This window comes from Pogoniulus pusillus, chromosome 1 (genome assembly GCF_015220805.1).
Source record: "Pogoniulus pusillus isolate bPogPus1 chromosome 1, bPogPus1.pri, whole genome shotgun sequence".
Lineage (NCBI taxonomy): Eukaryota > Metazoa > Chordata > Aves > Piciformes > Lybiidae > Pogoniulus > Pogoniulus pusillus.
The window spans coordinates 5,752,079-5,777,739 of NC_087264.1; the positions used below are offsets into that span (position 1 = coordinate 5,752,079).

The 25,661-nt window shown below is 48.7% G+C and overlaps 2 long non-coding RNA genes across 2 annotated transcripts in view; one reads left to right on the forward strand and one right to left on the reverse strand.

The window, feature by feature from the left end:
• Positions 1-290: 290 nt before the first annotated feature.
• On the reverse strand, positions 291-2,717 carry LOC135182128 (uncharacterized). Its single transcript, XR_010305062.1, has 3 exons — positions 2,530-2,717; positions 984-1,056; positions 291-387 (listed from the first exon to the last, which is right to left on the reverse strand). It is a non-coding gene; the product is annotated as an uncharacterized LOC135182128 (long non-coding RNA).
• Positions 2,718-2,843: 126 nt separating this feature from the next.
• LOC135180404 (uncharacterized) overlaps positions 2,844-25,661 on the forward strand; it is a 30,986-nt gene continuing 8,168 nt past the window's right edge. The window contains exon 1 of the long non-coding RNA XR_010304419.1: positions 2,844-3,014. This is a non-coding gene — a long non-coding RNA (uncharacterized LOC135180404). The remainder of the gene's footprint in view (positions 3,015-25,661) is intronic.

Consider the following 25,661-nt stretch of genomic DNA (forward strand, 5'->3'; position numbering starts at 1 on the left):
TGCATGTGTTAATAAAGATCTATTTCTATTGAAGCAGATGGACTCTTGTTGGAGGCATGCTGTTTGGTTTGCAAAGTCAACATGTTACCCAATAATGGTTCTGAACACCATCAATCCCCTGAAAAATGTAGAAACCACAGATTCTTTGTGGGATCTGGATCCTGGGGGGGTGAACCTGGACCCATCTGACATATCTGATGGGTGGAGCTGGGGCAACTCCTCTTGGATGCTGTGCAGACCTCTGCATTCATTTGTCCTGTCCTAATCCCACTGTTTGCATCCAAGCTTACTTGTGGGCTACAAGACTCTTTGTCTTTATTTGCCTTAACTTAAAAGTCTGCAAGGAATCATCTTCCCAATGGTATTCCACAGGATACCTTCCAGATGCTGCAGAGAGATGAAAGATAAAATATGTCATTACAAATACTGGTTAAAAATCTCACTCATCCTCAAGGCTTTTCTTTGGTATTCTTTTTCACACAAACATTCAGGGTTGGCAATCAAATGACAGCCCTTAAAGGTGACTTATCCTGTGGACCATCAGGAGGAGGATGCAGTGAACGGGCTCAAAACTCTGTCCTCCAGCAATGCCACCTTAGCACCAGTGGATGTACACTCTCACAGATGGTGGAGCAGAAGGACATAGAATCAGTCAGGGTTGGAAGGGACCACAAGGATCATCTAGTTCCAATCCCCCTGCCATGGCCAGGGACACCCTACCCTAGAGCAGGCTGCCCACAGCCTCATCCAGCCTGGCCTTAAACACCTCCAGCCATGGGGCCTCAACCACCTCCCTGAGCAACCCATTCCAGCCTCTCACCACTCTCATGCTCAACAACTTCCTCCAGTCTGAATTCTGAATCTCCCCACCTCCAGCTTTGCTCCACTTCCCCCGGTTCTGTCACTCCCTGATAGCCTAAAAAGTCCCTCCCCAGCTTTTTTGTAGGCCCCCTTCAGATACTGGAAGGCCACAAGAAGGTCACCTGGGAGCCTCCTCTTCTGCAGACTGAACAGCCCCAACTCTTTCAGTCTGTCCTCATACGAGACATATTTTTCCTGAAGAAACCAAAAGAAAACCCTGGAAGCATTTTAGGGATAAAGAAAAGAGATATTTATGAAAGGATAAACTTTCCTTGCTGCACTTGAGGCTCCCAAAGCAGACACACGGGAACATCTTCCAGGACCAGGTACTTCTCAATACTTCCAGGAGCTCAGGTACCAGAGAATCATAAAATCAACCAGGTTGGGAGAGACCTCCAAGGTCATCCAGTCCAACACATCATCCAGCCCTGTCCAATCAACTAGACCATGGCACTGAGTGCATTTGGCACTGAGTGCATTAGGCACTACCATCCGAGTGCTGCAGGCTTGGTTTGCTTAAAGACTGAGCATTGAAACCAGCTGCTGTAGGCACAGCAGTAAATCAGTCACCTTCCCTAACAGTGTTGTGTTAGGAGAGAAGAGATGCACGTGGTCAGCCTGTGGACAGTTTTAAACCCACCAGTCCTGGAGTTCTCCACACACCTCATTTGAACGTGATTTTTGCCAGAATTAAACAGCACCACTCAAATCCTGAGATGTTCTTCACTGAACACAGCCCTTTACCTGTGTCTGAGCTACTCCTCTTGTCACCCAAGAAGCAATACCTAGACCTTGGCATGGGTACATGCATGACTTAGGGGAATGGGCTGCTTAAAGATATAGGCTGCACACCTGCATTGTTGGCCTGTTTGCTCCCTGTGTTTGCAATTGGTCAAGGGACTCCGAGGTGAGGTACCCCTGCCACAGAGATGGCCGAAATTCCTCCTAGATCCTGGGTGGAAGCTGCTGCCTCTGAGAATACACCACACTGGTAGGAAATGCTGAGCCTTGGGCTTGGTCCAGTTGAGGAGGCAGCTGTTTTAGTGTGGAAATCTAAGGCAGTTGTAGCAGCTTCCCTCCTCCCATTGCAGTTGCACTACATTTTCCAGCCCATGCAAAGGCTTTCCCACCACAGATATTGTCAAAGCTGTGGGAATCACTCTGTCACAGAGCAAATTCTGCTACAGCCTGCAGGTGAAGCCCCCTGTACCAGTTCCTCTGCTGCTAAAGGAGTTGATGAAAACATCATGGACAGACTGCTTTGGGCTTCATTTGCTCTCAGCTGTGTTTTCTTTTCTGCTCTTTATGGCCATTTGCAGCCAGTTTCAGCCAAAGCAGCTGGCTGGATGGCTTACCCTGGCACTGCCATCTCAGACTGGTGGAGCATCTGGTGCAGGACCCAGGGAATCCATCTGGAAGCTGTAATTCACCATTACATGCCACACTCCATGCATTTCAGGGCTTAATTAATGCTTGCCCCAAGATAAGCTACGCTGTTCACCGAACTAGGAGATGATTTCCACTGAAGCATGCTGCAGAGCACTGCAGCCTTCTAGCTTTTCTAGCACAGCAGGACAGGCCACATGCCTTTGCTTCCTGCAGGCTGATGTGTCACTGATGGTAAATTATCCCCAGCTGGGATGAATGGTGACAAATTGTAGCTCTTACCTGTGGAAGGAGACTTTTGCTGGAACAAACTGCTTAGTGGAAATTGTGGTCTATTTGCAGCAAGAAGGGTTGTGTGCAACATCAGCTGTCAGGGAAGAGGAAAGATGGCCGGGAAGGTAAAGGTCTTTCTCCCTTTAAGGTGCCAGAATGTCCTGTTCATAGTGGGGAGATGATATTGCTCTCCCAAGTTGTCTTTTGAAGCTCAGGACCTGAGATGTGGGCTCAGGTGAATTTTATGAGGCTTAACAAGGCTGGGTACAAGGTCTCGCACCTGTGTCAGGGCAGTCCCTGATATCAATACAGGCTGTGGGGATGTAAGTATTGAGAAGAGTTCTTCAGGGAAGAAACTGTTGGTGGCTGAAAATCTGAATGTGAGCTGGCAATGTATGCTCACAGCCCAGAAGGCAAACCATGTCCTGGACTGCATCCAAAGAAGCATGGCCAGAAGGTCGAGAGAGGTGACTGTGCATTTCTACTCTGCTCTGGTGAGTTTTCATCTAGAGTCCTTGGCACAGTAAGGCATGAACCTGATGGAGTGGGTCTGGGGGAGGGCCACAAAAATGATCAGTGTTAGAATACCTCTCCTATAAGGAAAAAGCTTATAAGGAGAGGCTGAGGGAGCTGGGGGTGTGCAGCCTGCAGAAGAGGAGGCTCAGGGGTGGCCTCATTGCCATCTACAAGTACCTGAAGGGAGGTTATAGCCAGGTGGGAGTTGATCTCTTCTGCCAGGCAAGCAGCAAGAGAACAAGGAGACACAGTCTCAAGTTGTGGTAGGGGAGGTCTAGGCTGGATGTTAGGAGAGTGATTGGCATTGGAATGGGCTGCCCGGGGAGGTGGTGGAGTAACCGTCCCTGGAGGTGTTGAAGCAAAGCCTGGCTGAGGCACTTAGTGCCATGGTCTGGTTGACTGGATAGGGCTGGGTGCTAGGTTGGGCTGGATGATGTTTGAAGTCTCTATGATAATCTGCTGTCAAGAGGGTGGATAGGAATATGACACAGGCTCTGCTCAGGTGCTTACAGTGACTAAAACAGTAGTGATCAGATCTATAAGGCATGAATGAAGTTGTCTGTCCTGGACACCATGTCCTGCTGTTCCTGCCCCACCTTCCTTCTCTTGAAGGACCTGAAGAAGCAGTAAACAATCCCTGCACAGTTCAAATGAGAGTTCATACAGTGGGAGAAAGGTCCCTGGCTGACTGAGATCTCCCACGACTGTTGTCTGAGCATCAATATTGACTACTTCATTGCAGAAGTGATGGGACACTGACTGCAGTTATGGTAGGTGAAATGGCACAGATATCCTCTGGGGATTGAAACTGAGCACAAAGTAGCCCAAAGGCAGTGTCCAGCTGTTAAGGAAGGGTTTGAATTTGGATTAGAAGTGAATTGTAATGAGGCTGATATAAAAGATGTTGAAGAGCTTATTAAATATGTAAAGAAAATGTCCCCAAACTTATTTACAGTTAGCACAGACAGATTCTATTATGGGGTTGGTAAAACTCATTTTGCAGACTGTATCTATACAGTCAGATTAAATTCACATGATGTAGGAAAGGCTTTAGAAAGTTTAAGCAACTGGAGAGTCTTGCAGCACAAAGTGCCACTTAAAGGTTAAAGAGAAACTATCACAAACTTCAGAAGAGAGACTTACTCACTGGGCAGAGTCTCAATATTTGTAATCCAAAATATATGTAGAAGCATAAATGAGGGAAAACATAGTCCCAGTGCCATGGTGGCCTTCCAGGTGGTGATGATGCAGGGGGGTTTTGCTGCTAGCCTAGCTCAGGCTGAGCAGGTTGTCTGAGAAGATCCACGGACGCAAGGCGAATCCTCCATGGCTCTCAGGAGGTGGTTGGAGTGGTCAGCCACCTGGGCCAGGCAGCACCCAGGTTTGCAGGCTGGAGCAGTCCGATCGAGTGCTGTCTGTAGCACAGGAGTTGCCCCTCGGGCTGGAGTGGTGGCCAGAAACTCATTGCTACACTGTGCCTAGGCCATTGCCTGGACTCAGCCATAGAATCAGGCTCAGGGGTGACCTTATTGCTGTATACAACTACCTGAGGGGTGGTTGTGGCCAGGAGGAGGAGGTTGCTCTCTTCTCTCAGGTAGCCAGCACCAGAACGAGAGGACACAGCCTCAAGCTATGCCAGGGGAGATTTAGGCTGGAGGTGAGGAGAAAGTTCTTCACTGAGAGAGTCATTGGACACTGGAATGGGCTGCCCGGGGAGGTGGTGGAGTCGCCGTCCCTGGAGCTGTTCAAGGCAGGATTGGACGTGGCACTTGGTGCCATGGTCTAGCCTTGAGCTCTGTGGTAAAGGGTTGGACTTGATGATCTGTGAGGTCTCTTCCAATCCTTGTGATACTGTGAATCAACCAGGTTGGAAGAGACCTCCAACATCATCCAGTCCAACATAGCAACCAGCCCTAGCCAGTCAACCAGACTGGCACTAAGTGCCTCAGCCAGGCTTTTCTTCAACACCTCCAGGGACAGTGACTCCACCACCTCCCTGGGCAGCCCATTCCAATGCCAATCACTCTCTCTGCCAGGAACTTCCTCCTAACATCCAGCCTAGACCTCCACCAGCACAACTTGAGACTGCATCCCCTTGTTCTGTTGCTGGTTGCCTGGGAGAAGAGACCAACCCCACCTGGCTACAGCCTCCCTTCAGGTAGTTGTGGACAGCAATGAGGTCATCCCTGAGCCTCCTCTTCTGCAGACTGCACACCCCCAGCTCACTCAGCCTCCCCTCACAGGACTGTGAGCTCAAGTGGGCAGCTGTATCCCAGCATGGGGCAAGCCATTTCAGCCCCCGGGCTCAGTGTGGAGCACAGGTAGGGTCAGGTTTTCCCTTCATGGGGGAGGCAAATCCCCAGCTGCATGCGGTGCCAAGCACACCGTGCACACAGGTAGTGGACAAAACAAAGGCAGCAGCGGCACACAAACAGGTTTGCCAGGTTTATGAGCAATTTGGTGAGTGTCTTTGACCAATAGCAACAGATAAAAACATCCCTAGAACCAATCCTAAGTTATTTCACCAAAAAAGGGAGCTGCACATGACCTGTGTTTACCAAAGACAAAGCAGGCTGCAAAACAAAGCAAAAAATCATAGAATCATAGAATCAACCAGGTTGGAAGAGATCTCCAAGCTCATCCAGTCCAATCTAGCACCCAGCCCTACTATGCAGTCAACTAGACCACAGCATGAAGTGTCTCATGCAGTCTTTTCTTGAATGCCTCTAGGGATGGTGACTCCACCACCTCCCTGAGCAGCTCATTCCAATGCCAATCACTCTGGCAACAGCTTCTTCCTAACATCCAGACTAGACCTCCCTTGGCACAACTTGAGACTGTGTCCCCTTGTTCTGTTGCTGGTTGCCTGGGAGAAAAGACCAATGCCACCTGGCTACAGCCTCCCTTCAGGTAGTTGTGGACAGCAATGAGATCCCCCGAGCCTCCTCTTCTCCAGGTTAAACACCCCCAGCTCTCTCAGCCTCTCTTCATAGGGTTTGTGCTCCAGGCCTCTCACCAGCTTTGTTGCCCTTTTCTGGACACGTTCCAGTATCTCAAAATCTCTCTTGAATTGAGGAGCCCAGAACTGGACACAGCACTCAAGGTGTGGCCTGACCAGTGCTGAGTCCAGGGGCAGAATAACCTCCCTTGTCCTACTGGCCACACTGTTCCTGATGCAGGCCAGGATGCCATTGGCTCTCCTGCCCACCTGGGCACACTGCTGGCTCATTTTCAGCTACTCTCTACCAGTACCCCAAGGTCCCTTTCTACCTGGCTGCTCTCAGCCACTCTGTCCCCAGCCTGTAGTGCTGATTGGGGTTGTTGTGGCCAAAGTGTAGAACCCTGCACTTGACCTTGTTAAATCTCATCCCAAAATATTTTGTCTGGGACAGACTGAGAAGCACCAAGGCTTTTGTCTGCTTTCCTACACGGGAAGGGGAGTGGGGAACATGATGAAGACAAATGGGTATTGAGGCAGCTGTTTAGGATATGTCCTGGGTATGTATTCTAGGTATAATTTGAGCTTTCCATCACATCAACCTAAGCTTGCTTGATTTGGCTGTTTCCTGTATGCCAAGACACTGAACAGGTAAGATTGGGCTGCATTAAGAGCATAGGGTGCTCTGATTGGCAGGCTATGGCACACCTGGCATCTGGCTTGCGGGAGCTGCTTGGCAGAAGGCTGCGGTGCTGTGCACAGCCAAGCCTTGCTCGTCAGACAGCTTCCAGAAGGCTGTGATGCTGTGCACAGCCAAGCCTTGCTCCTCAGACAGCTTCCCGTGGCTCAGCTGCGTGCTTCTGTTTGTCACCAGCCCTGGAGCCTCATGGGAAAGAGCCACAGCATCACAGTATCATCAGGGTTGGAAGAGACCTCACAGATCATCAAGTCCAACCCTTTACCACAGAGCTCAAGGCCAGACCATGGCACCAAGTGCCACATCCAATCCTGCCTTGAACAGCTCCAGGGACGGCGACTCCACCACCTCCCCGGGCAGCCCATTCCAGTGTCCAATGACTCTCTCAGTGAAGAACTTTCTCCTCCCCTCCAGCCTAAATCTCCCCTGGCGCAGCCTGAGGCTGTGTCCTCTCGTTCTGGTGCTGGCCACCTGAGAGAAGAGAGCAACCTCCCCCTGGCCACAACCTCCCCTCAGGTAGTTGTAGACAGCAATAAGGTCACCCCTGAGCCTCCTCTTCTCCAGGCTAACCAATCCCAGCTCCCTCAGCCTCTCCTCGTAGCCCACGTACCCACTTGGAGATGGGGCTGGGTTCGTTGTCTTCCGCGGGCTGACAGCCCCCCAAATGCTGTTACCAGAGAGGAGAAGCAGCAATCGTTGCCCGCTACGATCGCTCTGTCTCCTACGAGCACCCACACTGTGTAGCTGTGTGTCTTGATGTTCACCACTGGAGGGCAGCAGCTACCTTTGTTTAGGAGATGCTGAGCGTGAGAGATCATAGACTCATAGAATCAAGCAGGTTGGAAGAGACCTCCAATATCGTCCAGGTCAACCTAGCACGCAGCCCTAGCCAGTCAACCAGACCATGGCACTAAGTGCCTCAGCCAGATGCCTGGGGCCAGCCTAATTGGGGACGGTTGAAGGGCAGAAACTACTTTCATTAGGGGGAAAAATGGTTGTAGGCGTCATCAGTTTGCAGCAAAAGCACTTTTGGTGGTTGTTGTGGCTAGTTCGGTGGCAGGTTGGTTTTTTTTCAGTGGGTTGGTTGGGTTTGGTGTGGGTTTTTTGGTTGTTGTTTTGGTTTTTTTTTGTAGTTGCCTTCCCCCCCTCTCCCCACCCCCCCTGTTGGAAGCTTTGTGGTTAGTTTTAATAAAGGTCTCAGCAGAGTGGGGCTGTGAAAATAGGAGCTTTAGTGTGTTCTGAGCTGGGTTCCCTCTTTCATAAATTAAATACTGGGGCCGTGGTCTCCTCACAGAGGTTGTGGATCTTCTCACAGGATCTTAGGGGTTGGAAGTGACCCAAGGAGATCATTGAGTCCAACTCCCCTGCCACAGCAGGACAATACTGTCTAACACAGATCACAGAGGAACACATCCAGACAGGCCTGGAAATGCTCCAGAGAGGGAGACTCCACAGCCTCTCTGGGCAGCCTGTGCCAGTGCTCTGTGACCCTTACAGTAAAGAAGTTCCCCCTTGTGTTAAGGCAGAACCTCCTGTGCTGCCACTTACACCCATTGCTCCTTGTCCTATCTTCTGAATGTATTTGACGATCTATGAGGTCTCTTCCAGCCTTGGTGATACTGTGATACTGACAGCCATTTATTTATGTCTTGGCTGGGCTGGATGGTGGGACCCTCTGGTCTGGTAGCTCAGTCCTTCTGGTCTCAGTCCTCAGCCCTCCACAGCTGTAGGGGGCTGGTTAGCTTTCTGCAGAGTCTAATTGAAGGGTTGAGCTCCCTTTTTCTGGTTAACTCCCCAGAGAGAAATGTGGCAGGTGAACACCTAAGCTTGGCCAACACACTGTCTTAACTTCTTAAGAGTAAGAGTAACTGCCTCTTGGGGGATATCTGCTCAGCTTATGGTGGTTTTTTAGAGCTGCACAGAGAACTTTGCAGATTTATATTCCAGCTTTGGATTCTTATAGGTTACAGAGCAAAGCTTCTAGAAAGTAGGAGCAAGGCAGGTATTGGCCCAGGCCATGTTTGCCCCTTTTTTAAATGCAGATGATTCCTGGGAAGTTTTACTATAGAGCATTGGGAAGTGCTTCCATAGTGATGGGAAGCCCTCAGGATGATTCCCTCAGTGAGGACATGCACTTAGCAGGGTGACTTTGTTGTGGGAAAGCAATGTGAGAAGGAATAACAACAAACAGTCTGAGCATTTCGACCTTGGTTACTGTGGCTTCAGGATGCCTCCCACAAGGAAGAAGAGATAGTGGACACCTGGCTAATGAGAGAAACAAGCCACAATCATAGAATCAGCCAGGTTGGAAGACACCTCCAAGGTCATCCAGGCCAACCTAGCACCCGGCCCTATCAATTAATCTAGACCATGGCACTAAATGCCTCAGCCAGGCTTTGCTTCAACACCTCCAGGGATGGTGACTCATGGGCAGCCCATTCCATTGCCAATCACTCTCTCTGTGAAGAACTTCTTCCTAACATCCATCCTAAACGTCCCCTGGCACAACTTGAGACTGTGTCCCCTTGTTCTATCGGTGGTTGCCTGGAAGAAGAGACCAACCCCACTTGGCTACAGCCTCCCTTCAGGTAGTTGTGGACAGCAATGAGCTCTGCCCTGAGCCTCCTCTTCTCCAGGCTGCACACCCCCAGCTCCCTCAGCCTCTCCTCACAGGGCTGTGCTCCAGAGCTTTCATCAGCTTCATTGACCTTCTCTGGACATGTTCCAGCACCTCAACATCTCTCTTGAATTGAGTGGCCCAGAACTGGACACAGCACTCAAGGTGTGGCCTGAGCAGTGCTGAGTACAGAGGAAGAATAACCTCCCTTGTCCTTCTGGCTACACTGCTCCTGATGCAGGCCAGGATGCCATTGGCTCTCTTGGCCACCTGGGCACACTGCTGGCTCATCTTTAGCCTACTATCTACCAGCACCCCCAGGTCCCTTTCTGCTTGGCTGCTCTCAGCCACTCTGTCCCCAGCCTGTAGCACTGCTTGGATTTGTTGTGGCTAAAGTGCGGAACCCTGCACTTGGCCCTGTTAAATCTCATCCCAAAGGTATGTAAAAGATAACAATGTATGTAAAAGACTGGGCTGTTCTTGCCTGGGTTCTGGCAGTGTGTAGCTGTGTGATCTATGCTCAAGATGATATAAACGGAGTCAGAACGAACACTAAAGGTCTCTGGTGGGATTCACATTGAATCGTGTGGAGTCTGTGTGATATCCCCTGCTGACAGATGGGGACCTACACCACGTTCCTGAAGGAAGATTTGTGGCTAACACTCTGTTGCTTGCCAAGCTGGACTTGTCAGCACTGCCATTTCTTCATACCCTCTTGGGCCCACACTTTATAGGGTCAGCAGAAGGATTCAGTTAAAAGCAGAAACGGTTTGAATAAGAAAGCTCGAATTGGTCTGCAGAGGGCAGCAAATGGTTCGGAATGCAGTAGACCTCTCCCATGCTAATTTTAGCAGCTGCAGCTATTTTGGAGAAGTTTGCTGCAGCAGAGAAGAGAAATGGAGCTCCAGTGCAAAGATGAAGACCCACTGGTGTGGGCAGGGCAGACAAGTCCTCCCTGCTGGCTGCTGGTGTAGGATGTTGCTCTTCTCCACAGCTCTGGTGGAACTGTGTTTGCCAGCTCATGGAATCATAGAATGTTTTGTGTTGGAAGGCACCTTAAAAGGTGAGCTACTCCATACCCTACTGCAGTGGGCAGAGACAGCTTCAGCTAGATCAATTTGCTCAGAGCCTTGCCCAACCTGACACTGAGAGAGTCATTGGGCACTGGAATGGGCTGCCTGGGGAGGTGGTGGAGTCGTCGTCCCTGGAGCTGTTCAAGGCAAGGTTGGATGTGGCACTTGGTGCCATGGTCTAGCCTTGAGCTCTGTGGTAAAGGGTTGGACTTGATGATCTGTGAGGTCTCTTCCAACCTTGGTGATACTGTGATACTGTGATACTGAATGTTTCCAGGGATGGGGCATCAACCACCTCTCTGGGCAACCACTCTCTTCACTACCCTCAATGTAAAGCACTTCTTTGTTACACCCAGTCTAGATCTATCCTCTTTTAATTTATAACCATCACCCCTTGTCCTGTCACAATATGTCAAAAGATCTCCCTGGAGCCTTCTGTTCTCCAGGCTCAAAGCTCTCTCAGTCCTTCTCATTGGAGAGGTGATGCAGTCCTCTGATCATGTTTGTGACTCTCCTTTGGATCCACTCCAACAGGTCAGTTGTCCTGTGCTGAGGACTCCAGAGCTGGACGTAGTATCCCAGGTGAAGATTCACCCAAGCAGAGAGGGGATTGTACCAGTTAGAAAGTACTACTTTTTTGGGTATATAAACTCAAAAAAGTGCTTTGTTTTTTTCCAGAATACTGTCTGATTGAAGTACTCCCCACCCCTCCACCCCCTGGGTATGTGCCCTCTCCTGAAAAGACAGAGGAACAATGCATCAGTGCATCAGGAACAGTGTGGCCAGTAGGACAAGGGAGGTTACTCTGCCCCTGTACTCAGCACTGGTCAGGCCACACCTTGAGTACTGTGACCAGTTCTGGGCTCCTCAATTCAAGAGAGATGTTGAGGTGCTGGAACGTGTCCAGAGAAGGGCAACAAAGCTGGTGAGGGGCCTGGAGCACAAATCCTATGAGGAGAGGTTGAGGGAGCTGGGCCTGTTTAGCCTGGAGAAGAGGAGGCTCAGGGGTGATCTTATTACTGTCTACAACTACCTGAAGGGACATTGTAGCCAGGTGGGGGGTGGCCTCTTCTGCCAGGCAACCAGCAACAGAACAAGGGGACACAGTCTCAAGTTTTGCCAGGGTAGGTATAGGCTGGATATTAGGAGGAAGTTCTTCACAGAGAGAGTGATTGGCACTGGAATGGGCTGCCCAGGGAGGTGGTGGAGGCACCGTCCCTGGGGGTGTTCAAGAAAAGCCTGGCTGAGGCACTTAGTGCCATGGTCTAGTTGATTGGTTAGGGCAGGGTGATAGGTTGGACTGGATGATGTTGGAGGTCTCTTCCAACCTGGTTGAATCTATGATTCTAGGAGCAAGCAAGCAAAGGCTGCCAAGTTTAAAACCACAGCCAAGTGCTTCCTAGATAAAGTCCTTTCTGCATTGTTTGCAAGGGGTTGCATGTGTCTACAAACCCCTCTGCACCTGTGTGTTTGGTTCCTCTTGCCAGCTGTTGGGTAGGTAAATGTTTCCATAGCAGCTTTTCAGGACTTCTTAAAGATGTCTTTCATGGAACTTCACATTTTGGAAAACACATTCTAGAGGAACGGTGCACCTCTCAGTGTGTCTCTCCCTCCCCTCCCACATGAGATGTTTCCTTTAAACTCCTTTGAAAATATGAACTTTGAACAAATAAATCAGACAACATTTCACTTCAGAATCCCCAGTGGGATCCAGTGATGGTCAGCAAGCAAACTGGTTCCTTAAAACCTCTTGCAGAAAAGGAACCAGCTGTATTCTATGTCTTGTGGCTTCTTGGCATTTAAGTCTGATATGGGTCAAGAACTGACTGAAGGGCTGGGCCTAGAGAGTGGTGGTGAATGGTGACACATCCAGTTGGCAGCTGGCATTAGTGGCATTCCCCAAGGATCAGTGCTGAGCCCAGTTCTGGTCAGTATCTTTGTTGATGATCTGGACGAGGGAATTGAGTCCAGCATCAGTAAGTTTGCAGATGACACCAAGCTAGGAGCAGCTGTGGAGCTGTTGGAAGGTAGGAGAGCCCTGCAGAGGGACCTTGCCAGGCTGGATGGGTGGGCAGAGACCAATGGGATGAGATTTAACAAGGCCAAGTGCAGGGTTCTGCACTTTGGCCACAACAACCCCAAGCAGCGCTACAGGCTGGGGACAGAGTGGCTGGAGAGCAGCCAGGCAGAGAGAGAGATGGGGGTACTTGAAGGGAGGCTGTAGCCAGGTGGGAGTTGGTTTCTTCTGCAAGGTAACCAGCAACAGGACAAGGGGACACAGTCTCAAGTTGTGGTGGGGGAAGTCTAGGCTGGATGTTAGGAGGAAGTTGTTGTCAGAGAGAGTGATTTGCATTGGAATGGGCTGCCCAAGGAGGTGGTGGAGCTGTTGTCCCTGAAGGTGTTGAAGCAAACTAGACCACTTAGTGCCATGGTCTGGTTGATTGTCTAGGGCTGCATGCTAGGTTGGCCTGGATGATGTTGGAGGTCTCTTCCAACCTGGTTGATTGTATGATGAGTTTTTTGGAGTGACTCACTTCATCTGCTTGGGAACTTGTAGTATTAGTTTCCTTTTGGTATACAGAAGCTAGGTAGAAATGTGCCAGTAGAAGCTGCTGGGCAGCTCAGTTTACTCCTGCTGAGCCCCTCCTGGACCATCTAGGGCTTTTAGAGATGTGCAGCTGGTGGCAATATCTCCCTGTATACTGAGTAATGATGAGCACTGCGATGGGGAAGGCCAGCAGCGCTTGCTCTTTAGCACAGTGGAAATGAATTTGCATAAATGGAGTGAAATGTTGGTCTAAGCATTGTGCATGCTCCTAGTCAACCCACTTTTCCTTTTCCTTTTCCTGCCCATGGGATGGTGGTATTGCTTTTCTATGCAAGGCATCATGTAAAAGGATGAAACATCCAGTCTGGAAAAGACCCTCAGGATCACCAAGTCCAACCTAGAACTCTACAAGATTCACCTTAAACCATATCCCTAAGTATGACATCCAAATGACCCTTAAACACAGCCAGGGTGGGTGACTCTACCACCTCCCTGGACAGCTCATTCCAGTGCCTGATTACTCTCTCTGTGAAAAACTTTATCCTAATGTCCATTCTAAAACTCTCCAGCCTCATCTTGAGACCATTTCCCCTTGTTCTGTCTCCAGCTGCCTGTGAGCAGAGCCCAGCAGCAGCCTCTCCACAACTTCCCTTCAGGCAGTTGTAGACAGCAATGAGGTCTCCCCTGAGCCTTCTCTTACTAAGATGAAACAGCCCCAGCCAAGACCCAGCTGGGACAAGTGAAACAGCATTGAAATGGTTGTTTGGGGTGGTCTCCTTTCAAGGATAGTTTTGATTTGAACTACCCTATCATAGAATCATGAAAACCATGATTCTATGATAGGGTAGTCCAAATCACAAGTCCATGTAGATGTGGGTCAAAATAGCCCTGCACTGTCGTTGCTGGGAATGAAGGTTTCAATTTACTCATGGAACTGTTTTAGGGGCCTGTCTAAGCTCAGGAGGAGATGGTAGGTGAGATTTTGGTGAATTCCATCTAGATATCCCTCTGGGACTCTGTAAGTGGTGACTGCATCCAGTCTTGGTATGGAGACTCTCTCCTTCCCAAGCAGACTGTCCTAGTGGTCACAACCACTTTAACAGGTGGCTTGCAGATATTTTTTCCCCTTATTTTAAGGGTCTCATTTCTAATTGAAACTGGTCTGAACTCAGCCTCTAGCCATAAGCATTTGCTTAAGCCTCTCTCCTAGATTAAGAATCCCTTTTAAGTGCCCCTTATCTTCCCCATATGAAGACACTATAATCAGGTTGCCTCCCACTCTCTCCCTTCTGAGACTAAACAGATTGATCTTTCTGTCTGTGGCTAAAAGGCCTTTTCTAAACCTTCCATCAGAGCTTTACTTGGGTATCTGGGGCTGAAATGGGACTGTAATCACTGAGTCTTAGGCTAAAGTGATTTTCTAAGGCATGGCATGAAGCATTAAGGATTTCTTGGTCAATACAGTGAAGTCTTTTTTATCCAGTTTATTGACTCTTGCCTTTTTATGTTTGTTTTGGTGTTTTGGACATTAAGATGCAAAATTGATTCTGGATCTATCACTCTTCAATGTCAGGAGACAACTGTATTGGCTGGAGGGTGCAGATGCCTTCATCAAGACCAGATTAACATTTCTCATTCATTTCAAATCACACTGGAGAAAGGAAATGAAGACAGATGTATCTGCTGGCAGGGGCTGGGGAGACAGGAGCTTTGAACTCAGGAAAGCCTCATTCTCAGTTTGTCTGCTGCAAGGGTCACTGTGAGAGTTGTAGGGTACATGGTGTTAGACAAAGATTGTACTGGTTCCCTATTGGGATTAGAATAGTTTTTCCACTGCCTTATTTCTGTTGGGAAAAATAGCATCTCAAACTCTGACATGAAATTCTCCAAAGGTAAGGGATCAGCTTTTATCCCTACACCAAGGGCATTGAAAACCACTGCATATTAAATGGAAAAAAAATAAAACAGAAGATGGACAATCCAAAAAAGGAAGGAAAGGAAGGAAGAAAGAGAGAGAGAAAGAGAGAGAGAAAGAGAGAGAGAAAGAAAGAAAGAAAGAAAGAAAGAAAGAAAGAAAGAAAGAAAGAAAGAAAGAGAGAGAGAGAAAGAGAGAGAGAGAGAAAGAGAGAGAGAAAGAGAGAAAGAGAGAAAGAGAGAAAGAAAATCGACAGGAGAAGAGTCTTGCATTGTCTCTTTGAGTGTTGCTCAAACTGCTGTCTGTAATTCATCCTCCTGTGTCTGGAGAAGGCTGGAGTTCATCATGTCACGCAAGTCCCAAATGCCTTGGCAATTGCAGCCAGCACAGGGCTCTCTGAGACAGCAGATGTGGTAGGAGTCAGTGTTAATTAGGAAATCCCAAGCCTGGGAAATCCTATTCTGTTCCTCTATGTGATGGTTTGGGTGTTACTCTCCCCCCTACTCTTATGAAATCACCCAGACTAGGCTCAGCTGAGCTGGAAGTTAAGGAATGAAGCTTAGCTCACAACTTATGAAGCTTAACTCATAACTTAGGCTCGTTTACAGCTCAGCACAATACACAAGCAGGTATTTACAATATATACAAACAGATACAGAAATAGACAAGTTAAAGGCAATACAGAAACACAGCAGCCCTCCCAGAAATCAGAGCCCCCAGGAGGGGCTCCCAACCACCCTTCCCCCTTTTTCCACCCCTCTACCTTATCCCAGACTTTGCCTTATGTGCAAAGTGAGCTGTGAGGATTGGCAAAGAGGGTTACAAAGCAGAAGGGTTAGTTACACAGAAGTAGCCCAGGGAGAAAGCACAGACACCAGCTGTGACAAAGACCCACTGTCTTATCTGTATTTATGTTGTTCTTATCCATCTCAGCAAGCCTATGAGTGCAGTAGACATCACCATTGTTTCCTTTTCACAGCCTACAATCCGATCCTTCTTACTAAAATATTCCAGTTTACCTCAAACTAGCACACTCTAATATGAACTTCAGAAACTCTGAGAGCTTCTGTAGTCAATGCTAGAAGCTTCTACTGTAGAACAGGAACTGGAGAAATGGTTATTAAATCAACATTATATGAGTATTTATAGTCTCGTGAGTGATGGAGTGATAAGGAGGCAATCTTCTTCCACACTGAAACTAAAACTGGGGCCTGGAACACAGTCCTATGAGGAGAGGCTGAGGCAGCTGGGGTTGTTCAGCCTGGAGAAGAGGAGGCTCAGGGGTGACCTCAATGCTGTCTACAACTACTTGAAGAGAGGCTGGAGCCAGGTGGGAATTGGTGTCTTCTGTCAGGCAACCAGCAATAGAACAAGGGGACACAGTCTCAAGTTGTGTTGGGGGAGGTCTAGGCTGGATGTTAGGAGGAAGTTGTTGTCAGAGAGAGTGATTGGCATTGGAATGGGCTGCCCAGGGAGGTGATGGAGTCACCATCCCTGGAGGTGTTGAAGCCAAGCCTGGCTGGGGCACTTAGTTTCATGGTCTAGTTGATTGTCTAGGGCTGGGTGCTAGGTTGGCCTGGATGATGTTGGAGGTCTCTTCCATCCTGGTTAATTCTATGATTCTATTCTATGAGACAATTCCAGCATGCACCCAAGTGAACTTTTGGGGGAAAGATGAAACAAAACAGAGAGTTGGATGACAGAAGCCTATAGGGTCTGTTTATTACTTTTTTCTTGAAGGAATTTAATGCATTAAAGTGCTCCTTGGTTTGGGATGTGTATTTAGGGTTGTCTTATACACAGAAGCTCTAGAACTGCACTTTATAATTTGCTCATGGTTTCTGTACAGTCCAGTTTTAATCCTCCTTGTCCTGCAGCCTGAGTTCCAGCTGGGTCCAGTTTCAGATATGAACACCATCAGTAAGCTGGTTGTGCAAATGAGCAGTGAGCAGGCTGCAACAAGTGCCTCTGGGTAGGAACTAAGGGTCATTGATAATGGTTTTATTGTGGAATAAAAGCACATCTTTGTGCTGAAGTGAGAGTGTCAGAAGCAAAATTTGTCATCTCTCACTATTCCTCCTTTTCCTCTCTGCTGCCTAGGGAGAGTGTGCAGGTTGCTTTGCATTTTCAAGCTGTGCTTTCATTTGGGTGGTCTGGGTTCAGGGCTGCGCTGCCTCAAATCTCTGCACTAGCCTGGGTCAATCCTGTCCCTCTGATGGGCTTTTGGCCATTCTGTCTGATGGGGATGAAGCTGTTGACAAGATGTAGACAGTGTAAAGGGCATTTCTGTGAGTGACAGCAGTGCAAGCCATCAGGCTGAAACAGTAACCCACAGATGCACATACAAAATGTGATGCTTTCTGCCATGGGAGAGAAATCACTGCCACAGAATGACTGCAGAACAGCATTAAACTCGAGTCAAGAGCTGAATTAATCACAGGCTCCATCAGTGCACTAGGGAGAGTGGCACAGATGAAGGAAAATAAACCACCACTGAGAGCTGAGCCAGCTCTCCTCCCTTCCAAGCCAGGTGCTCTCCTCCCTTCCAAGTGACTTGCAGAAGGGTTTTTCTCCCCCTTGGAAGTCAGGTGCCTTTTCAAATGTGGGGAGGAAGATGACAGTAAACATATGTTCTGCTTCCCGTTAGCTGCTGTCTCAGATTTTGTTCCTCCTGCATATGTCTGCTTCTTGTTTCCACACTTCTCTTGCTGTGCCCAGAAACAGGAACAAAAGGGCAGAGGAACAGCAGATATGTGAAGACCAAGAACAACATTCACCACCTACAGGTCTTACTTTGGAGGTTTTTTGGTCATATTTTTTTTTTTGCCAGCTGGGGCTGCATGTGCTTAAAGGATTTATTGATCTAATTCCTTATTCCTACTTAGTCATTAGATCCTTTGGTCTCTTACTTAGTCACTAAATCCTTTGTTCTCCTACTTCTCCAAAACATGTCCCACAAATATATTTCACCCATCACCACCTGAAACTTTTCTCTTTCTCTGTCTGAAGTAGTTTAGCCAGTGCTCCCTGAAAACTTCCACATCTCTAAGAGCATTTATTCACAAAGTGAGATGCTTTTGAACCCTCCAGTGTCTGAAGGGGGCATACAGGAAGGCTGGAGAGGGACTATTTACAAGGTCTTGTAATGACAGGATGTGGAGTAATAGGTTTAAACTGGCAGAGGGGAGAGTTAAACTAGATGTTAGGAAGAAGTTCTTTACAGTGAGGCTGGTGGGAGACTGGCACAGCTTGCCCAGGGAGGTTGTGGATGCTTCCTCCCTGGAGGTGTTCAAGGCCAGGTTGGATGAGGCCTTGAGTGACCTGTTCTAGTGGGAGGTGTCCCTGCCTGTGGTAGGGGCTTGGAACTGGATGATTTTTGAGGTCCCTTCCAACCTACACCACTCTGTGATTTGGTACCACACAGCTCCCCAGACTATTTTGTTCCTTTGACCACAGCTGGCCTGTATGGAAGGTAAGTAGTGGTTTATCTAACACCTGTGCAGTCAGAGAGGTGTTTAAAACCCTTTTCCAATATACTCTCCTGAATGGCAAACAAGGTGCAGCATAATCCACAGATGGGCTGATGCACTACTGGTCTACTGTAACATGGTACTGACTACGATGAATTCATGGATTCTTCAAGGCCAGACTTGAATTTAGAGATTAGGATTTAAACAGTGCCACTAGAAAGAATAGAGCAGAATCATAGAATCAGTCAGGGTTGGAAGGGACCACAACCATCAGCCAGTTCCAACCCCCCTGCCATGGGCAGGGACACCCTACCCTAGAGCAGGCTGCCCACAGCTTCAGCCAGCCTGGCCTTAAACACCTCCAGCCATGGGTCCTCAACCACCTCCCTGGGCAACCCAGTCCAGGCTCTCACCACTCTCATGCTCAACAACTTCCTCCTTATGTCCATTCTGAATCTCCCCACCTCCAGCTTTGCTCCATTCCCCCTAGTCCTGGCACTCCTTGACAGCCTTGAAAGTCCCTCCCCAGCTTTTATGGAGGCCACTTCAGATCCTGGAAGGCCACAAGAAAGTCACCTCACAGCCTCTCTTCTCTAGACTCAACAGCCCCAACTCTTTCAGTCTGTCCTCACAGGAGAGCTGCTCCAGCCCTCTGCTCATCCTCATGGCCCTTCTCTGGACATGCTCCAGCATCTCCACATCCCTCTTGTAATAGAGGCTCCAGCACTCAATGCAGTACTCCAGGTGGGGTCTCGCCAGAGCAGAAAGAGAAAAGCAGAGAGTGGCAAAGAAAGCAGAGACCTTGTTTTTATAATCTTCTCTTTACAGGTATCAGTCACAATCTTTTTGAGGCTGTAGTGCAACTTAGAGATAGGAGTATTCCCAACGGGATGTAGAAGCAATTATGCAAGATAGTGGATGCTGCTGCCACGTGGCTCTGGCCTGGTGTGAAATATGGCTCTTGAAAGGGCTACAAGGAACTCTACAGATGTGATTTAATCTCTTTTCTTGGGTTTGACTCTATTTAGCTCCTGCTTATGGTGTTCTGCAGGTGATGCCAGATGACAAGGGACAATGGGTGGAAGCTGAGGCATAGGAAGTTTCATGTAAGCATGGTGAGGAACTTTTTTCCCTGTGAGGGTGACAGAGCACTGGAACAGGCTGCCCAGGGGAGTTGTGAAGTCTCCCCCTCTGGAGATATTCAAAACCTGCCTGGATGCATTCCTGTGTGATATGGTATAGGTGATCCTGCTCTGGCAGGAGGATTGGACTAGATGATCTTTGAGGTCCCTTCCAGCTCCTGACATTCTATCATCTACCACCTTTTCCAGGGGGTATATTTCAGTGTTTCATTCTACTTAGCATTTGAAAGCCAACCCTTAGGGACAGCTGAATCAGACCTTATTGAATTTAAGACCATTGGCCCATCCCCAGTAGACAGAGAAGTTTTACAAGCCTTACTTAGGTACTATCTTTTAGATATTGGCAGCCTCTTCCATCCCCATCTCTTCTTATCATCTTCAGACTGCAGAAATTGCAGTTGTAAAAATCTGTTTCTCAGCAGGCTGGCAATGGCTCATGGAAAGGCATCCTCAGCTTGCTCTGGCTCATACAGAGCTCTGGCACTGAGGAAAATGCAAGCTAACTGGCATTTACCTACTTTTAATTGGATTGAATTACCACTCACATTGGAGAAGCTCCAGCACTACTTTTTGGCATCTTCACAGCATGCTAAAGCTCTTCCCTTCTCTGCTCTGGTAGCACTGCCACTTGTAGGGACGCTGGCAGAAGCATACAAGTGTCTGAACAGATTAGACTGGGCACCTTGCCCACTTGTCTGGAGGCCAGTGTTTTACCTCCTGGCTCTCTGGCACCTGTAGAGGCTGGGGGGTGAATCTGCCCCTATAGAGACTAAATTCATGGAGCTTTCTCTCTTCAGCTCCCATTGTGAGCTCCCTGAGGAGATACAGTGCAGCTATCCTTCCAACACTGTTCAGAACACGTTTTAATTCACCTTTATCCCTCTTCTATGCTAACAAACCATAAAGAACTGCCCCCCAGAAAAGCCCTGGAAATTTAAGACACCTGAAGTTTTCATCATACTTCAGCCCAGGCTGTAATATTAGCCATGGAGGTTCCTCTCCTCAAAGAAAAAGGCAGGCAGACTCTGCTGGTGTCTGCTTACACTCTGGCAGCTGCCCCATTGTATGCACAGGCCAGAATTGTTTCCTCGGTGGGAAACAAAGCTGTGCCTTCCATAGTATGCACTCATGCTACATATTGCACAGATCATCTTCAGCTTTGTCCTGATGTGGGGCAGTGCTGCATTGAGTTTGCTTCCTGTGTCTCTTGGTTGCATCTCTTTTACAAACTCTTTTCTTTCTGTGTCAAATAAACCACGTCACAGTGTGTCACTTCTGCAAGCATCTGCAGGACCCAAGTCCTCTTTGACAGAAATGTCACCTCCTTCCAGCTTACTCTTGCAAAACCATCCTATTTGGTTCCTTGTTTAATGATTTCAATATTTTGGATTGTTTCTCCAACTCATCATGTGCTCTTCTGTGGTGCCTAGTTACCAGACCTCCAAGGCTACCATATATCATAGAATCAGAATCATTGAATCAGTCAGGGTTGGAAGAGACCACAAGGAGCATCTAGCTCCAACCCCCCTGCAATGGGCACAGACACCCTATCTTAGGTCAGGCTGGCCACAGCCTTATCCAGCCTGGCCTTAAACACCTCCAGCCATGGGGCCTCAAGTGTCTCCCTGGGCAACCCATTCCAGGCTCTCACCACTCTCATGGGGAAGAACTTCCTCCTCACGTCCATATTGAGGAACTGATGTGCTGCAGCCAGACTGAACATGAGAACAGAGTTATTTATCTGCTCTAGTTATAACAGTTGCCTTCTGGGCAAGCACTGGGGTCTTGCCATGTAAGCTCTGCAATTGGTGTTACAAACAGCCTCTTATCCTTCTGTGCTGGACACAGAGAAAACCTGTTTAACACATTTATCACCCTGTCTTTTTAAAAGTTGTGAATATGTGATTAAAAGATCACAGGATGTTAGGGGTTGGATCCAAAGAGATCAGATCCAACCCTCCTGCTAGAGCAGGACCACACAATCTAGCTCAGGTCTCACAGGAACACATCTAGACAGGCCTTGAATGTCTCCAGAGAAGGAGACTCCACAACCTCTCTGTGCAGCCTATGTCAGTGCTCTGTGACCCTTACAGTAAAGAAGTTTCCCTTGTGTTGAGGTGGAATCTCTTTTGCTGCAACTTACACCCACTGCTCCTTTTCCTATTCCAGGGAGCAGGTGAGCAGAGCCTGTCCCCCTTCTCCTGACCAGTCCTCAGGTGTTTATAAACATTGATTAAATCCCCTCTCAGTCTTCTCTTCTCCAGACTAAACAGCCCCAGGTCCTTCAGCCTTTCCTCCTAACCCATGCCCTCCAGTCCCCTAATCATCCTCGTAGCCCTCTGCTGGACCCTCTCCAGCAGATCCCTGTCCCTCTTAAACTGGGGAGCCCAAAACTAAATGCAGTAACAGTTCAAAAAACTTTGCTTCTAAAACTTCTGCTTTAAAAAAAGAAAATAAGGTTGCCTTGGCTTGTTACTTGCCTGTCGGGTTAGTGCCAGATGGAGTTTAATAGCAGGTACATAACATCCTGCTGTTTACAAGGTTTGAAATGCTTGCCTCCTTTCCCTCACTTTTTAGAAGGGTCACATCTATGAATAGGCAAAAGCCTGAGTTTTGCTATATTCAGCTAATTTGTGGTGTTTAAAAATGGCCTTAACCTTTTCTAGGATGCAGGATTTTTTTCACTGGAGCTTCGTTGTTTTTTTTTTTTTTCCCTTGGAAATAACAGACCTGAAAGGCTCAAAGCTCTCTGAGGATTTTAGTTACTTTCCTACCATCGCAGCTAAGTCAGAAGAGTTATAAATACAGACAATGACCAAAAATCACCCTAGTACTGAAGGACAAGATCTGTATTCACTTTGTCCAGAAGGAGTAAAGAATCATAGAATCAACCAGGTTGGAAGAGACCTCCAAGATCATCCAGTCCAACCTAGCAGCCAGCCCTAGACAATCAACCAGACCATGGCACTAAGTGCCTCAGCCAGGCTTTGCTTCAACACCTCCAGGGACAGCAACTCCACCACCTCCCTGGGCAGCCCATTCCAATGCCAATCACTCTCTCTGCCAAAAACTTCCTCCTAACATCCAGTCTAGACCTCCCATGCCACAACTTGAGACTGTGTCCTCTTGTTCTGTTGCTGGTTGCCTGGCAGAAGAGACCAACCCCACCTGGGTACAGCCACTGCTACAGAGGCAGTGTCTGCGCCTTCTAAGCAGTGCACACTAGAAATTAATTTGGGGGAAAAAACAGGAGCTATTAAAATCCTGACATTAATTCTCTAATTTTAAGCATCTTTTTCCTATTTAACTTTATGTTAATTTGGTGTTTGCGGAGTGTGTGTGTTTGACAAGGGGGGATGAGACAAGGGGAGCATGAGACAAGGAGGGATGAGAAAGACTTTAGGATATAAAGGATGAGAGAGAATGGCCCACTCTGCCATCCTTGATGAAGTTAAGGGTCAGACAGGGGTGAGGTAGGCTATGTCTTGGCCTCATGTTTTTTAGAGTCATAGAATAAGTCAGGGTTGGAAGGGACCACAAGGATCAGCCAGTTCCAACCCCCCTGCCATGGGCAGGGACACCCTAACCTAGAGCAGGCTACCCACAGCCTCAGCCAGCCTGGCCTTAAACAGAATCATAGAATCAAGCAGGTTGGAAGAGATCTCCAAGATCATCCAGTCCGACCTAGCACCCAGCCCTATCCAGTCAACCAGACCATGGCACTAAATGCCTCAGCCAGGCTTTGCTTCAACACCTCCAGGAATGGTGCCTCCACCACCTCCCTGGGCAGCCCATTCCAGTGCCAATCACTCTCTCTGCCAGGAACTTCCTCCTAACATCCAGCCTAGACTTCCCCCAGCAAAACCTGAGGCTGTGTCCCCTTGTTCTCTTGCTGCTTGCCTGGCAGAAGAGACCAATCCCCACCTGGCTACAGCCTCCCTTCAGGTAGTTGTAGACAGCAGTGAGGTCACCCCTGAGCCTCCTCTTCTGCAGGCTGCACACCCCCAGCTCCCTCAGCCTCTCCTCACAGGGCTGTGCTCCAGGCCCCTCACCAGCTTCATTGCCCTTCTCTGGACACCTTCCAGCACCTCAACATCTCTCTTGAATTGAGGAGCCCAGAACTGGACACAGCACTCAAGGTGTGGCCTGAGCAGTGCTGAGTACAGGGGCAGAATAACCTCCCTTGTCCTACAGCTCCAGCCATGGGGCCTCAGCCACCTCCCTGAGTGTCCCAGGATGAGACTGTAGGGTGAAAAGATCTTCTGGGGACTGGAAGGTAATTATTGAATCCCATAATTCTGCCATCTCTCTATGAACTCACAACAAGGTCAGGTTGCTCTCCTTTCCCCCTCCTCCTGCCCTGTGTGTGTGTGGGGAGGTGCTTTATCAGGAAGCAGATGGAAGCAGTAGGCCTCCGGGGCCTTGTTTAGGCCTCTTTGGCTGGCAGAGGCTTGGGGGGGGGGGGTGGGAGGATTGGAGCACTTGGGAGTATTAGATGGAGATTTTTGGGATGGGGGGAAAATTCCAGGGGGTTTGCCAGGGATGTGGTATTTGCTTTGTGGTGTCTATGTCTCTGCATTTCTCTCTAAATGTAATTCTGTAGTTTTTCTCCAGTTTCATTTGAGAGTTTAGTTTCTGTTGCTATCTTAAAAGAACCTCCTCCCTGGGCAGCCCATTCCAGCCTCTCACCACTCTCATGCCCAACAACTGCCTCCTCACGGCCAGGCTGCATCTCCCCACCTCCAGCTTTGCTCCATTCCCCCCAGTCCTGTCACACTCTGACAGCCTAAAAAGTCCCTCCCCAGCTTTTTTGTAGGCCTCATTCAGATGCTGGAAGGCCACAAGAAGGTCACCTGGGAGCTTCCTCTTCTGCAGACTGCACAGCCCCAACTCTTTCAGTCTGTCCTCACAGCAGAGCTGCTGCAGCCCTCTGAGCATCCTTGTGGCACTTCTCTGGACACACTCCAGCATCTCCACATCCCTCTTGTAATAGTTGCTCCAGAACTGGATGCAGTACTCCAGGTGGGGTCTCAGCAGAGCGCAGTAGAGGGGAGAATCACCTCCCTCACCCTGCTGGCCACACTTCTCCTGATAAAGCCCAGGATCTGGTTGGCTTTCAGGGCTGCAAGTGCACACTGCTGGCTCCTGTTGAGCTTCTCATCCACCAGCACCCCCAAGTCCCTCTCCTCAGGGCTCAGTCACTGCCCAGCCTGGATTTGTGCTTGGCATTGCCTCGACCCAAATGCAGGACCTTGCACTTGCTCTTGTTGAACCTCATGAGTTTGGCTTGTACCAACCTCTCCAGCCTGTCTACGTCCCTCTGGATGGATCCCCTCCCTCCAGCCTGTCTGCTGCACCACACAGCTTGGTGTTATCAGGTCCTTAACTAGTACTTCAGGTTCTTCTTTCCCTCTGCTCTCATGAGACTGCATCTAGAATACTGAGTTTTGGCCTCCCTGGTTCAAGAGAGGCAGGGATCTACTGGAGAAAGTCCAACAGAGATGCTGTGAGGGTGGCTGGGGGACTTGAACATCTCTCCTATGAAGAAAGACTGAGAGAACTGGGGCTGGTTGATCTTGAGAAGACAGGACTGAGAGGGCATCTTATTGTCATCTACAAATACCTAAGGGGTGGGTGTCAAGATGAAGATGACAGTCAGTGGTGCCTTGCAATAGAGCAAGGTGCAACAGCTATGAGCTGGAGCACAGGAGCTTCTGCAGGTTCCACTCCTTTAAAGGGAGGGTGATGTAACACAGGAACAGGCTGCCCAGAGATGTTGTGGAGTGTTCTCTGGACACTTTCAAAACCTACCTGGATGTATTCCTGTGAGGCCTGCCCCAAGTGATCCTACTTTGGCAAGGGGGCTCGGACTAGGTGATATCAGGCTCACAGGATGTTTGGGATTGAAAGGGATGTAAAGAGCTCATCGAGTCCAACCCCCCCCCTCCCCCCCACCATATCTAGAGGTCTCTTCTAACCCTTAATATTCTGTGATCCTGTGAAAGCTTGTTCCTGTTACCTACAGGACCACCATATGGAAGAACAGAGCATTACTATTCCTTTTAGGTGAGCAACTGCTCTAGATGTGATAGGAGTGTACAAAAGCTCATGACCTCACATCTAAAGCCTGTTTTGTGCTGAGATACCTGCCACCACCACCCCAAATTAAAGAATAATGGTGTTAGGGACAGCTGAACCACCAATGGACTTCATCTAGATTCCTTT